The sequence below is a fragment of the Chinchilla lanigera genome, unplaced genomic scaffold (assembly GCF_000276665.1).
Source record: "Chinchilla lanigera isolate Chin_1 unplaced genomic scaffold, ChiLan1.0 scaffold00104, whole genome shotgun sequence".
NCBI lineage: Eukaryota > Metazoa > Chordata > Mammalia > Rodentia > Chinchillidae > Chinchilla > Chinchilla lanigera.
In genome coordinates, this window is record NW_004955505.1 from 4,577,797 (window position 1) to 4,587,519 (window position 9,723).

The window sequence follows — 9,723 nt, forward strand, 5'->3', positions numbered from 1 at the left end:
TTCATCCAAGTTCATTCTCTGAGACCAGCATTACCCTAATAACTAAACAGAATAAGGACACAAGAACAAAATTTCAGACCAATATATCTGAGAACACAGATGCAGAAATTCTTAGTAAAACACTAGCAAACCTAATCTGTTAAAAGATACATGATAATCAAGTAGGATTTACCTCAGCGGTGTAAGTTTGTTTAATTCACATAAATCAATAAACATCGTACTAACAGAAGAACAAAAACCATCTGATCGTCTCTGTAGCTGCAGAAAAAGTATTTGATAAAATTCACGATTCTTTATGATAGAAACTAAGAAATTAGGTATAGAAAGCCACCTCAACACAAAGTGCCTGTTTTTTCTTTCTTTTTTTATAAGTAGGGATGAATCGAGGGCCTGAAGTGTGTTAGGCCAGTGCTCTACCACTGAGCTACCCCCGCAGGCCAAGGTGGGAGGAATCTTAGAGCTGGTTTTGTTCTGCCTGCTAGGAGATGTCACAGCACATTGTCTTTACTTACATATATTACAAAGCACAGGACGGGATGTGACGAGTTCAGCAGATACTGCTTCAGACCACACAAGGCACGCCCTGGAGCCCTCAAACAGAGTGAAAGGGTTCTCCTGCCTCACAAATGAGAAGTTGTATTCTCACACTTGGGCTGGAAAGTATAGCCTGTCCTTTGTCCTCCTTAAATTTCTTTTTTAAGTGAAGTCAGAACTTTGTTTTCATTCATCAGCATATGTGTGGGGTACACGTTGACATCCCTGGTGGGAAGTTAGTACACGTATACAACCGTCGTTCAATTTCTATTCTCAGTGACCTTTTCCTCCTTGTCCTCTTCATTGTGGCCCCTCCACCCGATATTTTTCACAAATTTCTACATTCTCATAAATTACTAGAGAAAAATTTCATTGTACCTTTCTGAGCCTCATTTTGTTCCTGAATACTGGACACATGTTCCTCAGTGACAAAGAATGAAACTATGGATGGAGATATAAAGAGATTTAAAAGATATAAAGAGATTTAAAGATATAAAAGATTTAAAAGCTATAAAGTCAAGGAAGTGAAGCTCCCACTAGCCGGGAGCGGGTTCTGAGTGGGATACCCACAGGGGCTCTTTGCCTAGGGGTTGTTAAAGGACGTGGAAAGGAGCCAGGCCATTGCGATCCCTACCCTCCAGGAGATGACACATTTTTAAGGGTCCATTCTATGCAGTGGCCATGTGGTGCCTATGTAGGGCCCATGTGCCCTTGAGCCATGGCCTGCCTGGTCATGCTCTGCCAAGGTCCCAGGCAGCCAGGGCACACATGGCAGATATTTTGGAAGATCTCTAGAGGGTTGTGACTCAGCAGGAGCCTCGCTCCATTCTAGGGCTGCTGTCCTTACTTCCTGACTCCTCCCTCACTCATTCTGATTCCAATACGACATCTTGCACAAAATCACAACTCCTTAGAACACATGCCTTTAGTCAGGTAAATAAAAAACAAGAGACAGGCATGATGTTAAAAGGCATGTGGACTTTATTTGCGGATAGACTTCTACCTTAGGCCATGTGAGAAAGCAAAAACATGCTTCCCTGAAACGGGAAAGCTGCTTTTCCTGCGTTGATTGAAGCATCACACCAGGTAGACTTTTGGGCAAGAACAAATTTTTCAAGAAATTAGAGCATGTATAATCAAATCATGAGCACTCAACTCAAGATGACAGGTAAGTTTAGAAACTATTTTTAAGGAATAGCAATTGTAACCCACTGGCTCTTAGACACCTTTACTGATGGAGTCTAACATTTTGTCATAAGTTCCTCTAGCTTTGGTTATAATTTTCTCTAAATTTTTGATGTATGAAAACCAGATTAACACATTATTTTGACCAATGAAAAACTCTTAAGCTTTTGTACATGAACAACAATATGTATTATATTTGTAAAGACCAGGGGCTGGGGATTTAGCTCAGCAGCACAGTGCCTGCCTGGTAAGCGCAAGATCGTGAGTTCAATTCCCGGTACTGGAAAAAAATCAAAAACCAAAAAAAAAAAAAAAAAACAAAAAACAGTCTGAGCATCATTTTGATTAGCTGGCAACTTGGAGATATATTACAGTATTTACACAGGATAAAATTTCTTCAGGATGAGAGCTGGGATTTTAGGCATAACTAAAAGGAATGAGTGAAGAAAAGGTTATCCAAGCTTAAATGAGATATTTTGCTAGTGACTGCTTTTATTGAGGTATGGTGACTAGAGGGAATGCCGGGGTTGGACAAGGACAAAGACCTGTGCCAATGTCCCGCAGTAGACTTGTTCCTTTTTCTCCATAGTCATGATTACTCAAGGGCTCCTCTGTGGAGATGACAGGTAGAGATGACAGTCTGGCCAGAGGGAGGAGGCAGAGTGCCCTGGGGCCCTTTAGTTTTGCTGGACCAAATGGTAGGGTGGGTCTGAACTCTGGGGCCTTTGCCTCAGAGGGCAGTCCGACCTCCAGTGGTCACCTTTGCAGTTAGAGCATGGCTTAGGGAACCCCTTAAGGCATTCCCTCTTAAGGTGGCCTGGTTTTCTATAGTAATAGCAGTTGAGCCTAGTCATTGAGCTCGTTTTGGAGCCCAGAGACTCAGACTTAGGGTCTGTTTTTTTTAAGGCCACAACAAAGGCAGCCACTTGTTTGGTCTCTGTTTTTTCTTCTTGGTGTTCTCCCAGTCTCAATTATAGAATACGAAAGAGGCAGTTTTTACTAAAGTATCAAGTGAGATATCTTGAGCAAAAGCTGTCTTCTGTAGCTTTAAAAAAAAAATATCTAGGGCTGACTGGGTAATAAACATGTCTTTAAGCAAAATCTGTCCTTTTATTGAATCTGGTGCTATGGGCATATGTTTTACCAGTGCCTCTAGTAAATGATCTAAGTAAGCAGAGGGATTTTTATCTTTTTTTTTTGGATAAATAGCTGACAACTTGAAGTAACTAGAGGGCTTGGTTTTTGTCTTTTTTTTAGACCATTAAGAATATACACGAACATGTCTCCTGCTCAATTCTCCTGTCTGGCTGTTAGGCCAGGAGGGGGCTTGAGTAGGAACTGCTCGGGCTCCAGTGGGAACTGGTAGTTCCTCTGGCTGTCTGTCTGCTGCCTGTTTAAAATTAACAGTATGAGGGCTGGGGATTTAGCTCAACAGCACAGCGCCTGCCTGGCAAGCACGACGTCATGAGTTCAATTCCCGGTACCGGAAAAGAAAAAGAAAAAAAAAATACCCCCCCCCCCCCGCAACAAAAACCAAAAAAAAACCCCAATATGATATTGATCCCCAAATGTAATAGCAGCTTGTAATTGATTTCTCATTAGAAGTCAGTGTTTGATTTAATATTAACATTACATCTTTTCAGCCTAGCTTATAGGTCTGAGTAAATCCTCTAAAGACATTAATGTACTTATCAGGGTCATCTGGAAATTTTTCTAGTTTTAGCTTGATCTGCTTTAAATTATTGAGAGAAAGAGACATATGAATGTAGGTAGTCTCATATGGATTACAGTTATACTTTTAGCATAAATACTACTTAGTTCTTAATGTAAAGAAAGTTTGAAAATAAGGCAATTTGACTATTTTCCTCTTTTTATGGGATCATTTTAGTTGTAAAAGAACATCATAATCAGTATTTCCCTTTGCATTTCATTTTGTCTCTAGAGAGTAGACAGGCCAGATGTGTGCAGAAAAATATCAGAGCTCTTTTTTTAACATGTAAGGGTCAAACCTCTTCCAGTGCTTAAGAATGCATTCTAAAAGAGTAAGAGACTTTGACCTTGAGCATCTGGAAAACAAAAAGAAATATTTGGGGCATCCCCCCTTTGATTTCTATTTGATTTCTGTACTCTCAAGCCTCCCTTAAGTAGATTCCACTCCAAGGCAAGTGGATGCCACTTGGAGAGAGCAGAAGGTAAAAACTGACCAGGCTATCTACCCTCAAACTGGCGCACAATTTTATCCTCTTGGGGAGCTCATGAACTGTGCACTTATTCTTATTGAACATCTATAAGCTAAAGGAGTAAGAGACTTTGACTTTAAACTGTGCACCTACTTCTATAAGATATTTAAAAGCATAAGTTACAGTTGGTCTTGTGATAGGAATGTTTAAGGAAGGAAGCATAACTTTGTAATAAACTATTGCTTTTTTGTTCTTTTGGAAGAGGGCAGATATCTGAAAAGGTGAGTTGGAAGTAGAGTACTTTTCCTGCTGTGCTGTGAAAGAGATCACCTCTGGAGATAGACAAAAGGGACAATTGACTTGAGGAATTCTGCTGTGGGCCCTTATGTTATCCATCTAATCACCCAAGCAATCTTTCCTAGCAGCAGGACAAGGCTATGCTTTATTTAAATTTTTATATCTTTGAAGCTCACAGATTATACTTGTATTTATCATGTAGCAATCACATTTTACATGTTGGTAAAAGCACATTAGTCTTCTATGCGTACAGGAAAGAAGAAAAGGCTAAAATCTCTTTCTTACTCTTAGCATATATAAGGCACAAATGTAAATCATTCCCTGCTAGATGCTGTGAAATGTAAATTGTTGCACGCTGCCTCAGCCTAATTTCTGAAGGGAAAGGTAGTCTAAGTGGTTCTGAAATCAACTGAAAAGCTTAGGGAGAATTTCTAGTTTACTAGCAGAGAGAGATAAGTACAATAGATAAGTGGAGATTTTTCTGTGGTCAGGAGCCACTTTCCACTGAGGAACCTTTGGGTATCCGCCAGAGAGTAGCCCTGGCCATGACCCCTCAGTTGTTCTCAGCTTCTATTGGCCCTCACAGCCAGAGAGATCAGTCTCCAGAAAGGAATCCAGCTGTCTCTATGGTCAACATTCCATTGGCCATTGGCTTCAGTGGGGATTCACCAAAGGGATGCCGGGGATACCTGTGCTCTGCTTTAAAGAGTGGCAGCTGCTGTAAGAGCGTTTAACTAGCTGGCAGAGTAACCACTGTTTGTCAGAGTTCTATAAGGGATAGTTGAAAGCCTAGCACTTTATAAGTTTACAGTAAAGGTTTTGAAGTCCACAACTTATTATCAAAGTATTTTTTCTATACACATAAATGATAACTAGACTTAGGAGGGGAAGAGGAAAGGTTGGAGATCTTCCCCTAGCCTAAATGTGTTTTGGTCCCATAAGTGTGGTGGTTTTGGAAATAGCTCCTCCTAGTTTCACCCAGAAGTTGGTTCTTTCCACTGTGTCTCAGGTTTAGTCTCCTGAGGGAGACCTGCCCAGAACACTAAGCCAGGACATGGCTTTTATGTCTGTTCTTCTGGATGGGCAAAATTCTGATGTCTTATCTGACTCGGGGAGGGGCATGTGTCCCTTATCTAAGATGACTTCCCTGTCTTTGGCATTAGCAAACCCTCATTTTTTATGGGCTTAAGTTAGTTGTTGAATAGGAGGAAAAGGTTGTAACTGTCTATAGAGATTTTTTGTTTTTTTAATTTTACATGCCTCTAAAAAGGAAAGTGTAGAGTTGTAGGAAAAGATTAGGAGTAAGACCAGAGAAAGGAAACTGAAGCAGAACAGACTTGACATTTCCTCTGAGTGTAGAGGAGGATCAGAGCCAGTCTGTCCAGTGAAACCTGCCCTCCAACTCTTAAGAACAACTACTGTCTTTTAACTGGTGGAAGAACTCCCATATTTTATTAAATAGGCATGTATATTTTCTAAGCCAGATTTATTTAAAAAGACCCATTTTACAGAAGTTTATATTAAAGTCTACTAGGGGGCATTTTAATGTTACTCTCTCTAGTGCTATTGTCTAAATAAAGTCAAGCAAAGAATACCATAAATTTAGTAACTAGTTAAAATGTAACATATATTAGAACAAAACAGGAATAAAAATGTCCCATTAAAGAAGTATCATAACCTTATAACCTTCCCATGTTTTAACTTAGATTTATCATCATTTTAACAAAACTATATAAGAGACAAAGCATAAGCATTTATAAGCAATGGGCGAAGATATAACAAAATTTGAAGCATAAAAATTTGTTGCCTAAATGAATCCCACTCTAGAGTCTATGAAACAAAAGCAAACTCTTACCTCTGTCCAGTGATCTTGGTGGGACTTCCAAATACTATACGGGAAAGAAACATATGAGTTTATGTTTTCTAAAATCAAAGAATGAATATTAGGAACAACAGAGTTTAAGAGCAGAATATATTTATTGGGGGAAAGAAAGCTTCTGTCCGAGAGAGACAGAAGGGGTCCTGAGTGGGTTGCCGAGGAACCTGTCTTTTCTAGGGACTTTGACAGAGCAAAGCCACAATTCAAAGCAGGTCTAAGGTGGGCAAAATGAAAAATCACAAGGTGGGCATGAGGTGGGAGAAATCTATGGCCAACCAATAAGATTACAAGTATAATTGCTCAGGTAAAATTGACTAAATTGGGATCAAAAGAGGAAGCAAGTTATATAGCAAGCAGGCGTGAACACAGAACAGGGGCTTTTCCTATAAGGGGTTAAGTTAGTGACTCTTTGTGGCTTTCTCAAGGCGATAGAGTCTATTAGAATATTAATCCCTGTTTATCTTTTGGGAGGTATGTGGATTCATTTGTTTCAACTTCTGTCTTGAGGTCTGGCCCACAGTGGAGGTGCCTGTGTACCCTACAGTTGCAAGGCATCTCATCTTCTGCACTGACTCCTTTGAGGGCCTAGCCCTATCTGACTGTCTATAATGTTTCTATCTAGCTCAATTGTCTACAACAGTGGGACAAAACTGGTCAAAGGGAGACCACTATGAAGCAGCCCTGAGCAGGACTTAAATTAACCAATTGGCTTTTCGTATTTACTTGTGAGTCTGTCCAAGGCCTAGGCTCCTGGTCTGGAGATTGGTGGTAGACTCATAGGAAGTGAACCTCTGTGAGTCACTAATCCCTACTAAGGCCTGTAATGGTGGATGAAGCCAGAAAGCCTCAAATGATAAGATTCTAGCCAAGGACACCTGGATCCTATCTCAACTAGATAAAGACTATAGCCTCAGGCATCTCATTCCTGGATGGATTGATTTAATACCTTACTTAGAGAAGTCCTTGAGTGATTCAGCCCTTCTTGAGTACTTTCCTTCTTTATTCTGATAACTAAATAAATATGGGCCCCCCTAGAGAAGGTCTTGGTCTTAGCCCTGAGAGAATCTTGAGTTCTGTGTGAGGGCTTTGATCCTCCTGGAGCCCTGAAATCATTCCATTTGCCTCTTTTTATTTAGTCTTCACCATACCCTCATTTGGGAGATTGTGGACCTGATCAGCCTGCAATAGCTGAGGGATATTATTAACCTGATAGTCAACCAGTAAGATTACAAGTATAATTGGTCAGGTAAAATTGATTAAGTCAGGATCAAATGGGGAAGCAAGTCATGTAGCAAGCAGGCATGAATGCAGAACAGGGGCTTTTCCTGGAGGGGGTTGGGTTAGTGACTCTTCCTGGCTTTCTCAAGATGATAGATACCTATTCAGAGTATCAGTCCCTGATATCTATCCTTAGGGAAGTATGTGAGTGTATTTGTTTTGTCTTTTCTCTTAAGGTCTGACCCACAGCGCAGGTGCCTGTCTCCCACAGTTGAAGGCATCTTGTCCTCCTCACTGGCTCCTTTGAGGGTCCAGCCCTGTCTGACTACCTATAATATTTTATCTAACTTAGCTGCTTATAACAGGTTGCCTACTTTCAGACTAAGCTGTAGCTGAAAACAGTTCAGATTCAGTCTGTGTCAGTTTATAGATATTCTCAAAGAACTAATTTTTTATATTTAGCCAACTTTATGTTTAATATGCAAAACTTTCTATTAAGCATGATCTAAAGTGTTATCTATGGGGGCTGGGGATTTAGCTCAGCAGCAAAGCACCTGCCTGGCAAGCGCAAGGTTGTGAGTTCGGTTCCCGGTACCGGAGAAAAACCAAAAATAAAAATAAAAATAAAAATAAAGTGTTATCTACATGGCCATAAAGTCCTATTTGCAAGGATGGCTGAGTTAAATTTTACATATTTAGGCCTTATCTCAAGCTATCCTTGTATATTTGCTCATTTGTGGTAATGGATGTGTTCTTGCTTAGTTGCTCCTTGGGTCAGCTCTGCTAGCCCATGCACTGCACAGAGCTGTTTATCAGACTCCTTCCAGAAGGTACATGTGCCTCCCTGCCCTTGGGTTCTATTTTTACCATCTCATGTTTATATTCAACTTGGAAATCTGATTTTCAGAGGTGTCTGGGTCTAGCCTTGACTGTCTGGTTAAAGTATAGGAGAATATGACTCCTAACCTGCTAGATGTGAGATGTGCCAAGTTTGTGTCCCCTGAAATTGAAGGATGAATTCCAAAGGACAATGGAGGTGAGTAGGGAAGTTTCATTGAGAGATAGCTCTTGAGAGGCTGCGGCAGTCCTAAGTGGATGCCACTGAGGCTCTTTGTCAGGGGTAATTTATATGGCAGATTCACAAAGTGGGTAGGATGTGGGTCAAACTATAATCAACCGATAAGATTGACAAGGAAGTGAGGCAATAGCCAGGACATATGGATGACATTATTAACCTTGGCTTATCTATGACTTCTAAAACAGGACAGCTTTGGGGAAGGGGTGGGTCTGGGTGTTCTGGTCACTCACCTGGATGTCTGATGCATATTTAGGCTTAATGGACTGGGTGGCAGTAATTATAGTTCTGCTTGTCCTTAGGGACATATGTAAGTTGGGCCATTGTGAATTGATTTTGAGGCCTTGCTTCTTCAGATGCACCTCCAGGCACAATTCTGATATTTTTATTTCTCACTGACTTCCTTGAAGGCTCAGCTCCTCTCTGACTGCAGACTAATTTATATCCAACTTAGCTACCTATAATAAAAGTACAAAAGCTGAATTGCTTGTGTAACATAATAGCATAGGCTTTCGGCTCCCTGGGTCCTTTGTTGAGCTGTCGCTTGGCAATGATTATTTGGTAACACTGGTAATTTCATTCTGGCATGCTGAGAACCACTGAATTAGAGTACGGGAGTGTGCTGTCAATTAGGTTTGACAAGCCTTGTGCCTCTAAGAGATTTTCAATGGAATGAAATCAACAGGGTCGAGGTGTAGCAGCATACCCTAATAATCAGAGGACTACGTCTTTAAAATGCTAAAGGTGCATTTCTTTGTAGTAGGTCTATCTACTGTGCACTTTTTATAAGATTGTAAATGTGGTTCTCAGGGCAATCATGACACTTGGAAAGTAAAGTTTAAGTATGGGGTTTACACACACACACACACACACACACACACACACACACAATCGTGTGTTGCATAGTGACACTTTGTTCAGTGACAGAGATTTCTATGACCTGGTGACATAGCTGTCTTGATTTGTCTTAGCAAAACAAATGGAAGCAAGAGAATATCTTTAAGTGCATATACTTTGCCTGACTTCCTGTTTTTTTTTATTTTAAAGAGACAAAAAACCCCCAATAAAAATGATACAGAATTTCAAAACAAGATGATAGGAGATTAACAATGGTTATGGTGTTGCATACTGTTATCTTGGTAGGTGGCACTGCCTTCTCCACGTACTGTGATCTCTGTACATATCAAGGGGGGGGTGTCACTGTACATAGAGAAGGCAGCAACATCTACCAAGAAAGAACATCTGGAAGTCTCCCTGCAGGAATAGGGAAGTGATCTGGGTCAAGGTGGGCTCTTGCTCTAGCCTTGCACATGCTTGAAAGAAGGGGGGAGAAGGGGGGAGAAGGGGGAAAAGGG